The 20,202-nt window shown below is 45.2% G+C and overlaps 1 long non-coding RNA gene across 3 annotated transcripts in view; it reads left to right on the top strand.

The window, feature by feature from the left end:
- Positions 1 to 15,567, top strand: part of LOC128101726 (uncharacterized) — a 29,150-nt gene extending 13,583 nt beyond the window's left edge. The window contains exons 2-4 of one of the 3 annotated variants that reach the window (XR_008215173.1): positions 9,341 to 9,453; positions 11,063 to 11,130; positions 15,460 to 15,567. This is a non-coding gene — a long non-coding RNA (uncharacterized LOC128101726). Of the gene's footprint in view, positions 1 to 9,340; positions 9,454 to 11,062; positions 11,307 to 11,594; positions 11,705 to 15,459 lie in introns of those variants that run through there. The other 2 variants (XR_008215172.1, XR_008215171.1) reach the window with 2 other exon arrangements.
- The last annotated feature ends 4,635 nt before the right edge of the window (positions 15,568 to 20,202 follow it).

Consider the following 20,202-nt stretch of genomic DNA (forward strand, 5'->3'; position numbering starts at 1 on the left):
TTTTAATATTTTGTTTTTATTTTTAAATGATGTGTGTGTGTGTGTGTGTGTGTGTGTGTGTGTGTGTGTGTGTGTCTGTGCATTTGTAAGTACAAGCATACATGGAGTCAGCTGTTGGACGTGGGTGCATAGGACATTGGTCTTATGCAACAGCAGTACACACTCTTAACTGCTGAGCCATCTCTCCAGCCCCATGTATATTCTTTATGTATTACTTATAGCAACTCCTTATTAGATATATTTGCAAATAGTTCCTCCAAGCCACCATTCTCTTGACAATGCATTTTAAAATCTTTCATTTCAATGAAGACCAGCTTATCTTTTATTTTTTAATGGATGATACCTTTAGACTTATATATTAAAAGCTATTGTTAAAATCAAGGTTGTCTTTCATGGTACCAGAAGGCGCCACACAAGCTTCTAAAGCAGGGAGGTGACTAACGATCCTATCCAGTTGTGACACCTATGAACCATACCAACAAGCAGCGTGACACGATAACCCTAAGGGTGCAGTAGAGGCACACACATTGGTGGTAACCAGTGCCTCTGTAATTGGGCTTAACACCCACCCAACAAGAGGAAGACTGTGCCTGGTACTGGAAACCTGGCCAACTACTCAGTGCTAGTTAAGTCACTGTGATTAGAGGGGAATCTACAACCACTAAATCCCTAATCAAACATGATCCCTAACAACAATCTATAAACATTTGTCCTTTCACTCACAGAAAGGAGTATTCTTCACCGCTCGTCAAGAAACTCCTTTCTCACAGCAGATAGTGACCACTGCAGAAAACCACAATTAATCAAAATGCAGAGGTGTGTAGTTCAGTCCCAGTGGATACACCTACAAAACTCCCACACCCAGGAGTCAGGAAACAATGTGGTTAGGAGGGTAGAAAGACCGTAAGGGCCAGGAGATCAGAGAGTCTGCTGTGCGATTATGTCTCCCAGTCACATAAGGAGCCATACCAACAGAGTTTCATCATCATGACTGCCCAACATGAGCGGAGCAAGGATGACCGCAACAAAGATGCCAAGGAGGACACCCACCAGCTCTAGTCTCCTTTAACATCGTACTGCCTGTTTGAGACCTTTGGCCCCCAAATCCATCTGTTGTTTACTTTGTATAGACATAATGATTTGTTTGTCTTTTTATTAGTGCTGTGCTGAACACACAGTTTAGATAGGGAGGAACTGGCAACCTGAAAATAGTGAGCCGCCACATCATGAACATAGGCTATCTCTCTATTCATTTGGTTCTGCTTCTGTTTCTTCCATGAGAGTTTTGTATTGTTCCTCAAGTAAGTTTTATACACATTTCATTAGATCTAGCTCTACATATTTTATTTTGGGGCTGTTGGTTTAATTGCTATTGTGTTTCTAATATCAAATTTCACTCGCCTGTTGCTGGTTAAAAGCCCAGTTGACTTTCTTATGTTAACTTTGCATCCTGCTCCTTGACTGTCATCCTGTTCTTTGCTGTTCTTTCTGAATATCTTATCTGTTCAGCCCCTGACATCACTGTTTTTACAAATCAACTCTCCAGTCTCTAATAGTAAACTCTCTTTATCAACCGAGGAAATTTGTCTGTGTTCCTAGTTCTCCTCAAGTGTTTGTGTGTGTGTCTGTGTGTCTCTGTGTGTGCACATGTGCCATGTGCCATGTGGCACACATGTGGAGGTTAGAGGTCAACTAGTGGGATTTGCTTCTCTCCTTCCAACCATGTGGCCTCTAAGGATTGGACTCATGTTGTCAGACTTGTCAACAAGTGTCCCTTACCCCTTGAGCCATCATCTAGCTGGTCCATTCCTTCTGTTTACTCCGGATTTAAATTGTTCTTCTTTTCCTTGCTTCCTCAGTAGAATATTAGATGTTTGATTTTAGATCTTCCTTTTCTTCTCTTCTGTATGTGCTATGCTCTAAATATTCCTGGGGCTACGACTTTCACTGCATCCCACAACTTTAATAGATGGTATTTTAATTATAATTTAGTTTAAAAGATTTTTGGAATTTCTTTTGAGTTTTTTTTCTTTGATCCATGTATTACCAAGTATGTTATTTAATTCCCACTTATTTAAGGAACTTTTCCAATAACGTTTCTCTTTTTAAAAAATTTCTGGGTCAGCTGTATCTGGTTCTGAGAGTGGATGTATGATTATGTGTATATATATATATATATATATATATATATATATATATATATATATATATATATTCACACACATATACTTAAATTTAAATTTGTTGAGGTATGTTTTGTTGCCCAGAATGTGGTTAACCTTGATGAATGTTCCATATGAACTTGAGATGAATTTATGTGGTTGTGGTTGCTGGATGAATTGGTTAATGGTATTAATTATAGTCATTGAATTGATGGTGATGTTGAGTCCAGTGGCATTTTTGCTGATGGCCTGCCTGCTGATTCTGTCCCTCTCAGGTCTACCCATTTTTGATTTATGTTTTGATGCTCAGTTGGTAGGCACTTACACATTGAGGATTGATATCTTCTTAGAAAATTGCCCCTTTAACATTATGAAACACCCTTCTGTTTCCTTGATATCCGTTACCCTCGATGGCTGTCTTTGCTCCGCAACTGTCTGAAATGCTGCCTTCTTCTGGGCAGTGTTAGGGTGAGGCTTGTATCCTGCCCATTTACTGTGAGTCATGTGGGTCTTTGAGTTGAAAATAGAGTTCTTTCACATGGGCTGTATTTGGAGCATGATTTTGATCCACTTTCATAAAATTTGACTTTAAAAAAAGCCATATATGTGTGTGTATATGTGTGTGCATGTGTAGGCACATGGGCATGCAGGTATCCTTGGAGGCCAGAAGAGGGCATTGGATCCCCCGGAGCTGGAGTTGCAGGTGGTTGCAAGCTGTTCAAAGTGGGTGATGGGGACCAAACTTGGTTCCTCTGTAAGAGGAAGAGGCATTCTTAAACACAGAGCCATCTCTCTAGTCCCAGGATTATTTTTGTTGTATTTATTTATTTATTTATTTGTTTATTTATTTATTTATTTATTTATTTATTTATTGCTGAGGATCAAACCAAGAGCATTGTGCTTCCTGTGAAAGCATTCTACCATTGAGTTCTACCCTAGCTCTTAAAATTTTGTCTTTTAATTGGTGAATTTTGCTTTGTTTGTTTGGTTTTGGTTTTTCGAGACAGGGTTTCTCTGTGTAGCTTTGCTCCTGTCCTGGAACTCACTCTGTAGCCCAGGTTGGCCTTGAACTCACAGAGATCTGCCTGCCTCTGCCTCCCGAGTGCTGGGATTAAAGGTGTGCGCCACCATGGCCGGCTAATTGGTGAATTTTGATCACTAATGCTCCAACCATTCATTGGATCCTGGTGGCTACAGAACTGAAGACAATGGGTGCCCTTCCCTTAGAATCCATCAGTAGTCAATGGTTTAGGGGGAGGAATAGGACCCTGTGAGGCCCTCTCCAATCCATGATTGTCCTTTGACAGATCCAGTCTAGTGCATGCTCAGTGTGGACAGCCGCAAGTGAGAATCATGATTGCATTCGTTGTATACTGCCTAGAAGACAGCATTTCACAACTTCCCCCTAACTTCTGGGTCTCACGTTCTTCCTGTCTCCTCCTCTGCAATGTTCCCGGAACCTTCAAGGGGTGGTATAAATGTCCTTCTTAGGGCCGAACACTAAACAGTCTCTCTCAGCCCCTGGAACATGACCTCCCCAGCCATGGTTTTTGACCAGGTTTTACAGTACCTGGCATGAATTCCTTCTTGTGGGGCAGCCTTTAAATCTAATCAGAGAAGGCTTGGCTGCCTCCTTAACAGTCATGCCGCTATTCTACCCCCTGGCCCATCTTGTATGGCAGGTTAGTATTGCAGTCACAGGGTTCACAGCTGGTGATGTTCTTCTTCAGCAGCCTGCATACCTCCGTCTAGCCCTGTGTGTGTAGCCGGCTAATCCAGCTAGACTGGCTATAGTGAGCCCCGGGGAGCTCCATCTCTACCTCCACAGTGCCGGGGTTACGGTCATGCTGCTCCATGTGGCTTTTTTCTGTGGGTTCTAGACTATCAACCCAGTTCCTCATGCTTGTGGCGCAGCACTGTACCGACAGCCATCCCTAGCCCAATCCTTAACTTTTGAAAGATCACTTTTCAGAGTCTATGATTCTAGGCTAGTGAATTTTTTTTTCATCAACACTAAATGTGTTACTCTGCTGTTGTCTTCCTTCTACAGTTCTCAAGGGGAGTTAGATATAATTTTACTTTGTTTCTCTCTAAGTTAAGAGGCATTTCTCTTCTGTTTGCCTTCAAGGTTTTTAGTATTTTTTTTTTTTTTTTTTGGTTTTTCGAGACAGGGTTTCTCTGTGTAGCTTTGCGCCTTTCCTGGAACTCGCTTTGGAGACCAGGCTGGCCTCGAACTCACAGAGATCCGCCTGGCTCTGCCTCCCGAGTGCTGGGATTAAAGGCGTGCGCCACCACCGTCCGGCTGGTTTTTAGTATTTTTTATTTTTTCCCTTTAGATGTTGAGATTTTTATTTCTTTGTTGTTGTTGTTTGGGGTTTTTGTTTGTTTTGTTTTTATAGAGCCTTAGTAGCACAGGCTGGTCTTGAGTGGGTGATCCTCTTGCCTAGGCCTCCCAAGTGCGACAGTACAAACATGAAACACCTATTTAATTACTTTTTTTTTTTTTTTGACATTTATCCTCTGAGCATCCCAGATCTGTGGTTTGGTGTTTGACAATTGTGGAGATGTCCTCAGTTACATTTCTCGTCTTCTTGTCTATCTTTCTTCTGGCATTTCCATCATGTATAGGTCACACCTTTCATAGCTGTCCCACAGTTCTTAGGCATTCTATTCTGTTTCAGCCTGTGTTTTGTTTGTTTGTTTGTTGATTGATTTTTGTTCTTGCTTTTCAATTTGCAAGTTCTATTGTGGTGTCCTCAAGCTTGGCTCCTTCCTTATCCACACCTGGTCTACTAATGAACCTGTCAAGCTTATTCTTCATTTATGTTACAGTGTTCTTGACCTCCAGTGTTTATCTTCTATTCTTTTTAGAAGTTCTCTCTGCTTACCTTGCCTGTATTTGCATGCTGTTTATCCATTAGAGTTCTTAGCATCTTTTAAAAAAAAACCTCATTACTTTATTTTATGTGTATGAGTGTTTTGCCTGCATGTAAAGATGTGCATCATGTATGTTCTTGGTAACTCAGAGGCTAGAATAGGGTGTCCCTACAGCTGAAGTTGTAGACAGTTATGAGCCACTATGTGGGTGTTGGGAACTGAGTTCTGGTCCTTTGCAACAGTAGCAACTGCTCTTAACTGTAGCCTGACATGATGGGTAAAAAGGACTATGGTAAAGTGTCATTAGCGATGTACTGGTAAGGTTGGAGGGAGGGGGACGTTCTATAGAGCTGCGATTAGACCTCAGTGTTTTAGTGAGCCTGTGTGCCCGCCACTGAATTTCACAAGTATTTCTTAGTCCCCTGTCCCCTTAAGTAAGAAACAAATGACCAGAACGAGCTGAAGTTGGATATCTCCCTTCCGCAAACCTCAGTGTTTTAGGCTCTGGGAAAACAGCTTATCCGGCAGAGGGTCGACCTCGCTAAGAACAGGGTACTCGGGCCTATTTCAGAATGTCTGATTTCCAGGCCAGAAGCAACGGATTTTTTTTTTTTTTGTTTCCTGTACATGTGTGTGTACATGTATGTGTGTATGTACATGTATGTGGGTACATGTGCATGAATTCAAAAGCCAGAAAGGTATGTGGTATGTCTTCCTTTGCAGCACTCTGTCTTAATGCCTTGAGACAGGGTCTCGCTCTGACCCTCATCCTTGCAGTGAGGCCCGCTTGCCAGCAAGCTATTGTTTATCCTCCCGTCTCCATGACGAGAGGCTGCGGTTACAGAAACATGCAGTCATGCCTAGAGTTTTTACATGGATGCTGGGGATTTAAACTCAGGACCTCAGGCTTGTCCAGCAAACACTCTTACCCACTGGGCCACCTCTAGCTCCAGCAACAGGGTTTTAAACTCTAGTGCTGACTGTGGAAACCTAGTTGAGTTCTTGTAAGGAAACCTCACAGGAGTATAGAAACCTCATCTGTGCGGGCTTTTAAATTTGCCTTTTTCACACTGAGCCTCCAGCAATTACTATTCTGGTTTTCCTACCCATGGCTGGTTTCTGCAGAGCCCCAATGCTTCCTGACGCTGCCTTCACTTTTGTGTCCCTCCAAATCTTAGGGATGGCAGTTTGCCCCGTGACCTCTTTTCTAACAGCTAAGAAGAGCAGTTGATTTTCTGGTTTGCTCAGCCTTTGACTTGCTGTGAGGATGGAGTGGCAACTTCCAGACACTTTGCAGCCTAGAGCAGAAGTCAGAAGTCTCACTGACTTCCTGCTGTAGCTTTCTTTTTTGTCTTTGCCCACAACACAGGAGCTCAAATAAACCTTGGAACAGCCAAGCTGTATTACTTTCCGGGTCAAAATCCTCCAGGGCCCCCATGTCACTCCAAGTAAAGGCTAAGACAGAAGCTCTATATCTGCCCCATCGCCAGCACTCTGTGCGTGTGCGTGCGTGTGCGTGCATGCGTGCGTGCGTGCGTGCGTGCATGTGTGTGTGTGTCCACATGTACGTGTGAAGGCCAGACATTCTCTCACTCAACTGCCCTCTACCTAATTTTTTGTAAGATTTTATTTTTAATTTGTGTGTGTGTGTGTGTGTGTACAGGTGCCCATAGAGGTCAGAAGAGGGTGTCAGATCCCCTTGGAGCTGGAGTTGCAGGTGGTTATTGAACTGCCTGATGTAGGTGCTGGGAACCAAACTTAGTTTTTATTTTATTTCATCTGCATTGGTGTTCGGCCTGCATGTATGTCAGTGTGAGGATGTTGGATCCCCTGGAACTGGAGTTACAGACAGTTGTGAGTTGCCATGTGGGTGTAGGGAATTGAACCCGGGTCCTCTGGAAGAGAAGCCAGTGCCCTTAACCACTGAGCCATCTCTCCAGCCCCCAAACTTGGTTCTTTTGCAAAAGCAGCAAGTTCTCTTAGCCTCTGAGCCATCTCTCTAGTCCCTCCACCTTATTTTGTGAGAAAAAAGTCTCTCTGAATCTGGAGTGAACCAATTTGCCTAGACTAGCTGGCTAGAGAGCCCCAGGGACCCTGGAGTCTCTGTCTCCCCAGCATTGTGATTACAGCTGAATGCTGCTGTGCCCAGCTCTTTGTTTTATCTTTTGAGAGAGTCTTGCTTTGCGGCCTTGGCTGGCTTGAAATACAAATTGGTCATGAACTCAGAGATCTGCCTGCTTCTGCCTCCTGACTGCTGGGATTAAAGGTGTGCACCACCTCACCCAGCCTGTGTGTGCTGCAGATCTAAGAATTCAGGCAGTCCCTTTGCGGACAGTCACTCTCTAGTTCCTGTGCCCAGCTCTGACTGGGTCTTACAGCAAGACCTCCTCCTGTGGTGTCTTGCCTTTACTGTTCCTTGAATTTCCTAAGTGCCTTCTTACCTCCAGGTCTCTGCATCTGCCATTCCCACTGCCCAGAACAACCTTTCCCTGTTTAATTCAGCTTTTCCCTTCCTTTGCTCTAGGTTCAGTGAGGCGTTCTCTAATCCCAGTGTAGATAACAGTAACTCCCCCTAGCCACCCCACTGGCTCCCTTCCCTGCTTGATTTCCCCCCCTAAAACACTATCCGATACACCATATGTTTTACCTTTAAAAAGTCGTATCTTCCCTCTCTGCCAGAACGGGAGGCCGGGGGGCGGGGGGTGGGGGGTAGGGATTTTAGATCTGTGCTGCTTGTGCCGTGGCCGTAGCGTGTAAGTCTCTGTACAGCATTTGGTGGATGGACGATTACCACACTTCCATAGATGAGGCCAGAGACGCAGTTACAGTTCAAACTCGGGTCTCCCTGATGCAACGCTGTGTGCTGAGCGACCATGCTACATTGCCACTCAATTTCATGTTGCATATTGAATAGCCAGCGTGTTCTCCCAAACAGCTATTTCCTACACTCTGGCAGCTTTCCATTTCTTGGCTCTTGCTGGAGTTGATTTTCCTTAGTTAGGAAGAACTCTCTATGAACTGTAGCCTAATCGTTCCTCAAGATCATTGCATTGGGAAATGGGCTGAAAGGAGAAAGCCCAGTGTATCACCAGCAGGGGCCACTCCTCTTACTCTGGCTCCAGCGCAGCCTGTCTGCCCGCTAAGGTCCGAGCGACACCGCTTCTGGCCAAATTCAATCTCAGGTTAAGTAGTCCATATGATACGATCTTTAAAAATATTACAAAGCCCCAAAGGCCCAATACTGCTCCTCCAGTTTGCATGTCTGATAACCTTCCAAGTGCTTCAAGGACATTAGCTATTTCGAAGCTTTATTGATATATACTAACTGTGCAAAATAATGAGTTTCTTTGTGACATTTTCAAACATGCATATTACTTTGGCCACCCCCCCTCCAGTTCCCATATCTCTGATCCTCACCTTCTTTCCTAATAGTCCCTTTCTACTTTCATTCCCTGCCCCCCTTTCAAGTAGATTCCACATTCAATAGTTGTCTTTCTGACTCTGGCTCATTCCATGTAACATAATCATCTCCACTTTTGCCCATTTTCCTGCAAATGACATGATTTCCATTCTTCTTTATGGCTGAGTAGTACTCCGTGTGTGTGTGTGTGTGTGTGTGTGTGTGTGTGTGTGTGATTGTCACCTTTTCATCAGGATAGACACTGAGGCTGGTTTTATAGCTTGGCTATTGTGAATGGTTCCCATTGTGATGCTCACAACAGTCAAGTGCTGTGTGCAATCGTTTAGTGTACAGTTCCACAAACTCAAATCTCGACTGTTAGTGTGCATTGTGTGAACAGGGAGAGATGGGGTGTGTTGGAGCTTTGTGCAGATCTGCCTTCCTTTGGGTGGCAGCTTGAGTTTCCCTCACTGATTGAAGCCTTAGCTTAGCTGTCAGTCAAGGTGACAGAGAAGAGGGCAGACGGTGTTTCATTCAAGCCAAGCCAACGGGACTCAAGGATGAGGAATCTCAGCTACCGTGGCAGAGGATGAACAAAGGCTGTATAAAAACCAGTGTTCTAGACGGGCATGGTGGCACATATCTGTAATCCCAACACTTTCGAGGTGGAGGCAGGAGGATCAAGAGTTCCAAGGCCATGCTCTTTCCTAAAATGAGTTTGAGGCCGTCCTGTGACATGTGAAATCCTGTCAAAGAAAAAGAAGAGGAGGAGAGGAAGGGCCCTGATAAGATGGCAGACTGCCCCTCTTCTGGGACCTCTAAGTTGTTTATAGTTCACCTACCTCACTCTCAGTGACGCTTGATTCTGTGAGCTGACCCATCTTTTTCCTCATCAAATTAGGCAAGGGTTGTTTCTATTGCTTGAAACCAAGAAACACTGCCCGGCACAGGGAAGAATTATGGGAAGCTGATCTCCTGTGAGACTGGGACCCTCTTCTGTCAAGACAAGATGGGGTAAGTGAATGCTCTGTGCAGAGTAGGTCTCCTGGCTTGTCCCGGGGCCTCATGTTATGAAGCCCCAGAGTCAATGAGCATCAGGCTCAGGCTGAGAAGGCTGTGAGAGAAATGGGCTTTTTGGGTCCGCTTAAGAACGTAGATGAGAGACAGAGGGGTTCCAGGAATATTAAGGATGCTACAGAGGTAGGGCAGGCAGAAAGAATGTGACCCAAACTGAGAAAAGAACTTCCTGCTTTGCAGAGAACATTCTACAAAGGCCAGACTTGCCTTGTTCTCAGTCCTGATTCTCGTGTTTGGATAATTGATAAAATTATTAGACACATTACAGATGGAAGGGCTAAGCACTGGTAGATCAGAGGCAAGTCACTGAGTGCCCACCCTCACCCCGGAACACAGCAAGGCTTTTCTTTCAGATGTTTCCTCCCACTCACTCTGTCTCTCTGCCTAGCCGTCACCCATGGTTGCAATGCCAACCACATGCCTGTTGGACAAAACACACCAAGTGTTCGTTTGCTCCCTCTCTTGGGTAAATTCTCCCTTCTAGGAACTCCATGTTATATCTGTGGGGAAACTGAGCTTACCAAGCTGGGAGTGTGGCAGCCAGTACTTTCCTGGGGAACTTAGGCATTCATTCAGTTCACACGGCAGCTGGTGATGTAGAGACCTTATCCCTGTTTGCAGATGAGGAAACCAAGCTCCTGAGAGGTTTAAACAGCTAAGCTACATCACACAGCTAGCACACGACACAGCCGACTCCACACCTCTTTTTCAGTCCTGGGTTTTAATTCTGATTTTGCCTCTTACTACCTCTGAGACGTCTCTGCAAATAAACCTCTCAACTCCTGAATCCATTCATTGATAAAAAAGATGAGAGAGATTGGAAGTGAAGGTGGTTACACATTCTGTGCTAGGAGTCGCTTAGTGGTTCCTAGGAAGACTGTGCGAGGAGACCTTTCATTAGGAGATACTTGTGTTTGCTTAGTGATGTCTGCATGGTCCAGGAAAGGAAGAAAGAACCTTTAGGACACGTATTAGTGACTCCCATGATCCTGAAGTATTTTAGGTTGATGAATATCACGGTCCCTTAATTTATTACGTAAACAGTGTTCTGCCTACATGTATGCCTGCATACCATAAGAGTATACCAAATCTCATTATAGATGGCTGTGAGTCACCATGTGGTTGCTGGGAATTGAACTCAGGACCTCTGGAAGAACAGGCAGTGCTCTTAACCTCTGAGCCATCTCTCCAGCCCCACTTCCTTAATTTAAACACCTTAAGCTCATGAATAAGCATCCTTTTCTGTTAGTTAGATCTGTTTTCTATACTGTTCAAAATCTGTCTTCATGGATCAATTGACTGGGCTTCTAAGGGATCCCCTCTAGCCTAGACAGCCTCTGTGTAGCTGTTCTCTATTGCTGTGCAACTGACCATGCCAGGAAGTCAAGACTCCCTCCTCATGGTGCAGTGTGCTATCAGAAGCTCTGCTCCACATGTCAGCTGGGGGGTCGCCCCGTGCCTGAGTTTAGCTGTGAACTCGGCTGGGGTACCTTTCTCTGTGGGTAGAATGTCCAGTACATTTACCTATGTTCTCTTTATCGAGCAGGGTATCCTGGATAGTCTTCTACACCGGTGGCTTGGATCCGAGAGGGAACACCAAGAAGACAAGGCCTGGTATGCAGACTTACTAAGTCTCTGCCTGTGTCACACGTGCTCCTGTCCCAGACTGGAGAAACGTCGAGTCAGTGTGGTAAGGTATTCCTCCAGATCTTAGATAGCAGACTGGCTCAGTCCAGCAGGGGCCTGCAATGCAGCAGTCGATCATGGTACCCGGTTGCAAGGATTTTCAGGAGTCCTTACACACACACACACACACACACACACACACACACACACACACACACATGACCCTCAAGTGTGTTGTACTGATGCATTCGGTGCTGAATCCTGAGAGGTTAGAGACAGGATCTCTGTATGTGTGGTGTTTCCAGGTCAGTGGATAACGGAGAATATGTCCTGAAAGAATACCGTAACCCATCCCAGCATAGAGTTGTTTTCCACAATTTTACTGTGGATTCATTGCTTCTAATATTTTCTAAGATTTATTCTTTATGTATTTATTTATTTATTTGATACAGGGTCTCACTTTGTAGCTCTGGCTGTCCTGGAACTCACTATGTAGACCAGGCTGGCCTTGAACTTACAGAGATCTACCTGCTCTTGCCTCCAAGTGCTGGGAATAAAAGTGTGAGTCATTATGCCTGGCCTAAGATTTATTTATTTATTTATTTATTTATTTATTTATTTATTTATTTATTTATTTATTTGCTTATTTACTTATTTACTTACTTACTTACTTATTTATTTATTTATTTATTTATTTATTTATTTATTTATTTATTTTCAAGACAGTGTTTCTCTGTATAGCCTTGGTTGCCCTGGAACTAACTCTGTAGACTGGGCTGACCTTGAACTCAGAAATTCACCTGTCTCTGCCTCTGAGTGCTGGGATTAAAGTCATGAACCACCACCACCTAGCTCCAAGAATTATTTTTAATCTTTAGTTATATGTATGTGTGTGGGACAAGTGCATGTGAGTGTAGAGGCCCATGGAGGCCAAAAGAGGGTGCTCGATCCCTTGAAGCTGGAGTTATAGGTCAATTGTGAGCCATCCAACATGGGTGCTGGGAAATGAATTCCTATCCTCTACAAGAGTAGAATGCATTTTTAATCATTAGTCCATCTCACAAGCCCCTACTCCCCCCCAAAACCCAGGTTTTTTTGCATAAGCCAAATGGCCAGCCCATAAAAATTCTTAATCCATAGCACAAATGGGAGGGCTTCTAAAACTCACATATTAAAGTACTAAATCCTGACTTTTTGTACCTGTGGAGGCACTAAAACTGATACTTACTTAATATTCTCCATCCAGTTTACTTGCTTTTAACACTTAACATAACTGTATTTTAAAATAAGATTTCATGTCAGTGCTGAAAAAGCAAAACAAGTGTGATTTGCCCTAAGTTTCAGATAGCCATGCAAGTGAATTAGGATAAAATGAAAAATAGGAATAACATCAAATGCTGGTAAGGATGCTGAGAAACATACTCATCCATGGCTAATGGGAATGTAACGTGGTAGAACCATTCTTGAAAATGGTGTGACAGTTCATTTTCAATGTTAAAAGCAGATTTAATATACAAAGCCTCAATTGCTTGCCTGGGCATTTATTACAGAAAAGAGACTTCTTTTTTATCCATGAATATTCATATCAGTATTGTGCATAATAGTTAGAAAGCTGGAAGCTTGCTAAATGTTGCCAAAGACACAAATGGTTACATTGATTATGGTACATCCTCACCATAGTACTCAGCAATAGGATGAAATGAATGGTTAATAACACACACATCATCTTGGGTAAACCCAAATGAAATGATACCAAGGGAAAGAAAGGAGTCCATAAGGTAGCATATAATAAGAACATTTAGAAAAGTCAGAGTTCTAAAAGTGGAAAAGAATTTAGGGATGAGGGAGAGAGGATGAGTGTATCAAAATTTGGGCAGGAGAGAACCTTGCTGGTGGTGACAGCTCAACAAGGCTCACATATTGATAGCCTTGGTCACACACGCACGCACACACACACACACACACGCACACGCACACGCATACGCACACGCACGCACGCACGCACGCACACATGCACGCACGGTGCATGTAGAACTCACATGAGAGATGGCTCAGTAGGAAAAGGTGCTTACCACCAAGCCTGACTACTGGAGTTTGATCCCTGGGACTCACACGGTGAAAGGAAAGAACTGACTCTCCACAAGCTGTCCTTTGACCTCCACATGTGAGATATCACACACGTGCGTGCACACACACAAAATATATTAACTAAAAACTAATAAGACAGTGAACCCTGTGGAGCATTACCTACCAACTTCTTGGTTTTGATTCAGTGTGGCTGTGAGGTAATAACATGGGGAGACTGGGTGGTGGGTTCGTGAGACTTCCCTGAACATTTCTTTGCAACTTACTGTGATCCCCTAGAATGAAAGTTGAAGTTGTGAAAGGTTGTAGGAACTGCACCTGGGTTCCCTGAAGGAGCGACAAGTGTTTTTAGTCTCTGAGCCATCTCTCCAGCCCCTTCACTGACCAGCTATACCAGCTTTATGTTGAAGTGTTAGATACCAAGGCAGAGATTGACATGCAGGAAGTGGGCTTGCTGTCAATATATGCTAATAAAATGTTTTTTAAACAGAAGAAAACCCAGCTGTGAGAGTCGGGGGACATGAGTTTGAGCAGAGATGTTGAACTGGTGAAGAGGTTTAGCAGCTCTCTTTTCACGATGGCTCTTTAGAGTTGCCTTAATTTGTCAGCGGCCTAAGATATTTTATCTCTTCGTTAGCAAGTCTTGGATGCAGCCTTTCTTCCTCCAGGGATGGGCATACATTTTGGGTTAAACCCCCTTTTCTGCCTTCTGGCTAAGAGCAGTGCCAGGAGAGGAATTGAACTGTGAGTGGTTAGCAACCAACTCTTCTGGAACATGGGAGAACAAAAGTTTCTTCCACTTGGAAGGGACGAGGAAGCATGTGTCCTTCACTGGAGTCCACTACAGTCCACCATTCACATCTGCATGCAGGATACAGTAAGTTGGCCTCCTCTGGATGTGGCTCCACGATTCTCTGTGTGAGCAGATATCAAAGAAGGGGGTGGTAAGAGAAAGAGCACCCCCCAGCTTTCCATGCTGCCGCTAGTCCCTCTCTCCTTGTGGGCACTGCTGTTGGCCTGGCTGCTGACTTGGCTCAGGCTATGGTTCATGAGCTTGTCCATTTACCTCCATGTTGGACAGAGAGATTGAAGAAAGGATCCCAGGGAAACTTCTAGGTTGAAACACATTGATTGTCCTTTGCAACTATTTTATAACAGTCCAACCTCCTGATGATGGCCATGGTCAATAGATCCTGCCAGCATGGTAACACCTTTCTTTGCCTGATGGCCTCTTGGCACAGACACTTAAACAGAGAGCTTAAAGTTGAATTGATTTAATGTGTCACTGATAGTAGGAAACTTGGAGAGCCAAGGATACTGGGTCTCTGGAGCTGAGGTCATTGTCATTGGGAGCACTGACAAACAGAGCCATCCCTGTTTCCACTAGCTGGCTCCTGGATATATTCTACCTACTTGGGACACAGGATCATATAATGGTCATTGACTTGGGGTCCGAACTGTGTCCTGAAGGTGTATTTCATCTTTGCAGGACATCATCCCAAAGTAGATGCTTGAGCTGTACCTTTTGTTTTGTTTTGTTTTGTTTTGTTTTTGGTTTTTCAAGACAGGTTTCTCTGTGTAGCTTTGCGCCTTTCCTGGAACTCTCTTTGTAGACCAGGTTGGCCTTGAACTCACAGAGATCCGCCTGCCTCTGCCTCCTGAGTGCTGGGATTAAAGGCGTGCGCTACCACCGCCCAGCTTGAGCTGTACCTTTAAGACATAATTTAGGGAGCCAGCAAGATGCCTTAGTGCTTAGTGAGTAAAGGCACTTGCCACCAAGCCTGAAGACCTGAATTTGATCCCTGGGACCCATATGGTGGAAGAAGAAAACAAACTTCTGTAATCTGTCCTCTGACCTCAACACAAGTGTTATAGTGAATGCACAGGAGTGCATGCATTCACATGTGAACTCACGGGGACACACACACACACACACACACACACACACACACACACACACACACTCAATCAATTAATGTAATAAAAATTCAAAGGAAAAGATAATTTAGGGTGTGAAGATGGCTCAGTTGGTCAAGCGATTATTGTGCAACCACGAGGATCTGAGTTTGAACTCTGTTATCCATGCCTGTAACTCCAGTGCTGAAGGGTAGAGAGACAGGTAGCTCTTTTAGAAGATAGAACCTTGCTGGAAGAAGTATGTCATTGGGGTTGAGCTTTGAGGCATTATAGCCTTGCCTGACTTCCTGTTTGCTCTCTGCTTCCTGTATGTAGATAAAAATGTGATCAGCCATCTTCCTGCTCCAACCAGCATGCCATACTTCCCCACCATCATGGACTCTAGCCCTCTGGAAACATAACGCAAAATAAACTCTTTTTTCCTCATGTTGTTTTTTTGGTCATGGCATTTTATTGTAGTAACAGAAAAATAACCTCCACACACATCACAGAAGTGCTTAGCAATGGTGTTTGTTGCTGGCAGGTGGCGGTAAGTAGATCCAGCCTTGCTGTATCCTTCACTCATAGCTTTTTTCCCTGCCACCATGGCTACTCTGTTCATGCACCATTATACCAGAATTGGAGAGCTTGATGATCCAGCCTTGCTATATCCACTCCCCATTATTCTATTCTAGTATTTGGCATCTGATCCATGTTGGTTCCCTTGGATGAGTGTTAGCCCAGTAAGTTCCTCCTATTTCATGCATAGTCCTATAGACTTGCCTCTTTCCCAGATCACCTTGCCCCATCTCTTTCCTTCTAGGCTTTGGACCACAAGATCAGGTCAACCATTCCTGCCTGGGATTCTGTACATGTTCTTACTCTCGACTGCTTTTCTTTGCACACAGAGTAGATGGCGAAGTGTAATGGTTAATCTGATGGCCAACATGATTGTATCTGGACTCGACTAAGAGCTGGGCCTCTAGGCAGGTCTATGAGGGTATTTCCAGGGAGAATGAACTGAAGTGGGGACGATCCCTCCCCTAGAGTGGATGACTCCTTCCAGCAGGTCCAGATATAAAGAAGAATGGAGGAGTCGAAGGAAAAGGCGGTATGTCTGCCTGCCTTCCCTTCCTGCTAGGAAATGCATCTACACCCTTGCTGCTGCTGCAGCCTTGGCAGGCGTCAGGGCTCAGCTTCTTAAGCCTTCCAATATGGACTGAAGACCAGCAGCTCTCCAGGAACCCACAAGCCTTCAGCACCAGGTGGACTGGTGGGGCCTCCAGGCGCATGGACTGAGCACCTACCAGGCTCTTAGCCTCCCCAATGTGCAAACAGTTAGCGTGGGACCCCCTGGGCACTGTCATGTAAGCCAGGGGTTCTCAATCTTCCTAATGCTGCTACCCCTTAATACAGTTCCCCATGCTGTGGTGACCCCCACCATAACATCATTTTCATTGCTACTTCACAGATGTAATTTTGCTACTGTTAGGAATTGTAATGTAAATATCTGATAGGCAGATTTTCTTAGGCAACCCCTATAAAAGGATCATTTGACCTCCAAAGAGGTCACAACCTACAGGTTGAGAACCACTGACAAAAGCCACTCTAAGAAATGCCTCATTATTTCTCTACCCACTTTCTGCAACTGCCTTATCCATTTTATGCGTCTTATATAGATATTCATTTTATGTGAATGAGTGTTTCGTCTGCTTGTATGTATGTGCACTATATGAGTGCAGTGTCCATGGAGACGAAAAGAGGGCCTCAGATCACGAGGAGCTAGAGTTACAGATGGTTATGAGCTGCCATATGCACTTCATCTAGGTGCTGGTAGGTACTAGGAACTGAACCTGGGTCTTCTGCAAGAGCAGCCGGTGCTTTTAACCAATGAGCCATCCATTCCCCAGCCACACAAATGTATATGTATACTTATCGTATCAGTTCTGTTCCTCTAGAGACCCTGACTCACATACTAGGAGAATTGTCTAAAGCTCTGCATATTGAGGGACTCGCCCTTTAAAACTACCCCCCTATCACTGGATCTCCCTCCCTGAGCAGAGCAGGAACCCTGCGGCAGTTTGTTTTCAGTTTTCATGGGCATCCTGAGTTGATCCATCTGTGAACCATGTTCAGCCTTTTACTTTCCTCATTAGCTGTCTGTGAAGACTCCCCATGCAGCCGTCTAGGAGAACCAAGGGAGAGGAGCTGGTACAGAAGTGGCTGGTGGTGCAGTAATGTGACCACCTGTTCGTGCAGTTTACATGTGCCCTTACTGTCTGCTTGGGGTCGGTCCTGATGGCTATTTTTTAGTCAATTTGATACAAGCTAGAGTCATCTGCAATAGGGAGCCTCAGCTGAGAGAACGCCTCCATCATATTGGCTTGTAGGCAAGTCTGTGGGGGCGGTTTCTTGACTGATGATTGATGTAAGAAGGCCCAGCTCACCATGGGCAGTGCCAACCCTGGCCAGGGGGTCCTGGGTAGAATCAGAAAGCAGACTGAGAAAGCCAAAAGGAGCAAGCCAGTAAGCAGTGTCCCTCCATGGACTCTGCTTTAGTTTCTGCCTCCAGGTTCCTGCTCTGACTTCCCTCAAAGAGGACCATGACATGGAAGTGTAAGCCAAATAAGCCTTTCCCTCCGAGTTGTTTTTGGTCAGCATTTTATCACAGCTGTAGAAAGCAAACCAAGTATCATCTCCATCTTAGGATGGGGTGTGTCGAGGCCCATATACCTTTAGGACTTGGTGGGCCTGACAGAGTCTAGCTTGGAATTGGCAGCTCCAGCTGGGCAGTCACTCCATGTCCAGAATCAAGCCCTTCTTGGAAGAACACTGGCCGCCAGGTTCTGAGAGGCTATGTAATTCTCTGTTGTAGACAGCATGGGCTTGCCTCAGACCCTCTAAGTGCCATGTTGAGGTCTTGGGGCTTTCCAGAAACTATCATTTTCCTACCATAGATACCACTCGTTAGTACCTTTGGGCCTTCTGTAGCCTAGGCTGCACTGTCTGCAGACTTCCTCCTTCCCCTGGACCACCACCGGAAGCTCACTGCCTTCCTTGTCATTGAGACAATGTTTACAAGTATTGATCACAGTGTCTCTGGAACCTCAAAAGGTCTACCAGGTTGTGACAGGCAGACCCTATGACAGTCCCCACGGATCCCTGTCTCCTGACATTCACTCCCTTTAGTTGCTCCTCGCCTTAAGTGTGATGTGGGTCTGGAAACTTCTATGGAACAAAAAACGGCAGTGGCTATGGGATGGCAGTTGTAAGGTGAGAGTCTTCTGTCTTGGCTGTCTATCATAGCCAGTTGCTTTTGAGGGGGCGCTCAGAACTCATGGGGAGGCACTCATGGAAGAGGTGAAAAGCAGCTCCTCTGAGGTTTGCAAGCAGCCAAGAGCGATCTGGGAAGCAGATGTTCTGGTCTGCAATGAACCTCCAGTCAATGGCCAACATGACTGATACCTTGCCTGTCACCTCCTCAGAGTCTTTCCAGTTGGGTCCCTGATCATGGCATACAAACTGCTGGAGATGAGAATTCACTCTTTCCTGGAGTCCAGTTCTTCTTATAATCAAGTTCTTGTCCTTAGTTTTCCCTGCCCTCTGACGCGATGAGACCCCCTTTATATGCTGCCAACGATACCCTTGAGCATTTACATTTTGCTTCTATCGGCGATTAATCATTCTTGGCCTTTCAATGTCTTTCTCAAATGAATCGGTGCTGCTGCCACCCTCTAGGCACCATGACCTCACTCTATAATCTTTACAAATACTACTTATGCAGAGGCATCAGAGGCTTGGCGGACTGCACCCCGCAAGTGCATCAACCCCCACCTGTGTTGTGTACCAGCTTGCCATCAGGGAACATCTCAGCAATACACTCTATGTGCCAGGGCCCTCCCTGTCCCCCATACTTTCAGTAGTGGTTCTCAGTACCAGTCAGCCAGCAAGTGATACAGCTCCCAAATGCCATTTTGGAAACAGTTTTCTTTAGGCCACCCAACTGTGGTAAGTCAGGTTTCCTGGGAAACGGACTCCAAGCAGGGATTGGTATGCATGCAGTCTAAGGAGGAGTAGTGTGGGGAGCAGTACCTGTGAGGGGAAGGAGAAGCATCTGGGCTGGGTGGAGAGAGATGCTAACAGTCACTGCCGAAGCGGAAGTGGGTTTTGTGGGGAGGTCAGAAGCTGAGTTGGCTCTGTTCAATCAAAACAGGAGATGCCAGGATTTTGTACCCTGAAGCCGACTGCCCTCACAGAGAGAACACCATTTTGGGAAGTGCAGCTTCTTTTGGTCAAAGAAGCTTTTGGCAATTTCTGGAAAGGGCTCCTCGCAGCTGAGTGATGAGGGGGCATCTGACCACACCCATCCTTCTCCTTTCACTGATGGATAGAAGGAACTTTCCCATCTAGGAAGTAACAGAACCAGAGCCCAGTCGCTCTCTGATGCCTCTGGAAGGAGGAGGAAGAGAATCCGTCCCCATGCCTGGGATGGCTGCCAAGGCAAAGAACAATTTAAAAACACCCAGTCTATTTTTGCTATTTCCCAGTCTCCATTTTGGTGCCCTTTTCTTACTCTTGAGAGTCCCTTTGCCAGACTTGGGAGAACAGGAAGCAGATTCCAGGCCTGGGTGTGGAGAAGACGATGCTCCCTGGGTGGGCATAGGCATGCTCAGGGTGGAGGCCATGAACCCATTGGCTGGGGGAAAGGAGTTTGCAAAGACAAGTAGAGAGATCAAGTAGAGAACAAGGCTGAGGTCAAGTCTGTAGGTCTTGAGCAGTCAGCTAGAGAGGCTGAACAGTTCTCTGTCTGCAGTAATGAGGGGAGGGAGGGCTCTGAGCAGAGGGCGGTGAGTAGGGATGATGTCCAAAGGGTTGCTTGAGGAAGATTTACTGTGTTCTCCAAGGACCAAGGATGAGCTGGCAGAAACAGAAATGAAGCCAGAAAATCTGGTTAGAGGCTGTTGTCAGGAACCAGGAACGTAAGGAAGCGCAGACTGTGAGAATGGAAACAGAGGATGCTGGGAGAGACTATTATGGTTTGGATGTAAAACGTTCGCCACAGGCTCATGTGTTTGAACA

This window comes from Peromyscus californicus, unplaced genomic scaffold (genome assembly GCF_007827085.1).
Source record: "Peromyscus californicus insignis strain IS unplaced genomic scaffold, ASM782708v3 Scaffold_7__1_contigs__length_154581171, whole genome shotgun sequence".
Classification (NCBI taxonomy): Eukaryota; Metazoa; Chordata; class Mammalia; order Rodentia; family Cricetidae; genus Peromyscus; species Peromyscus californicus.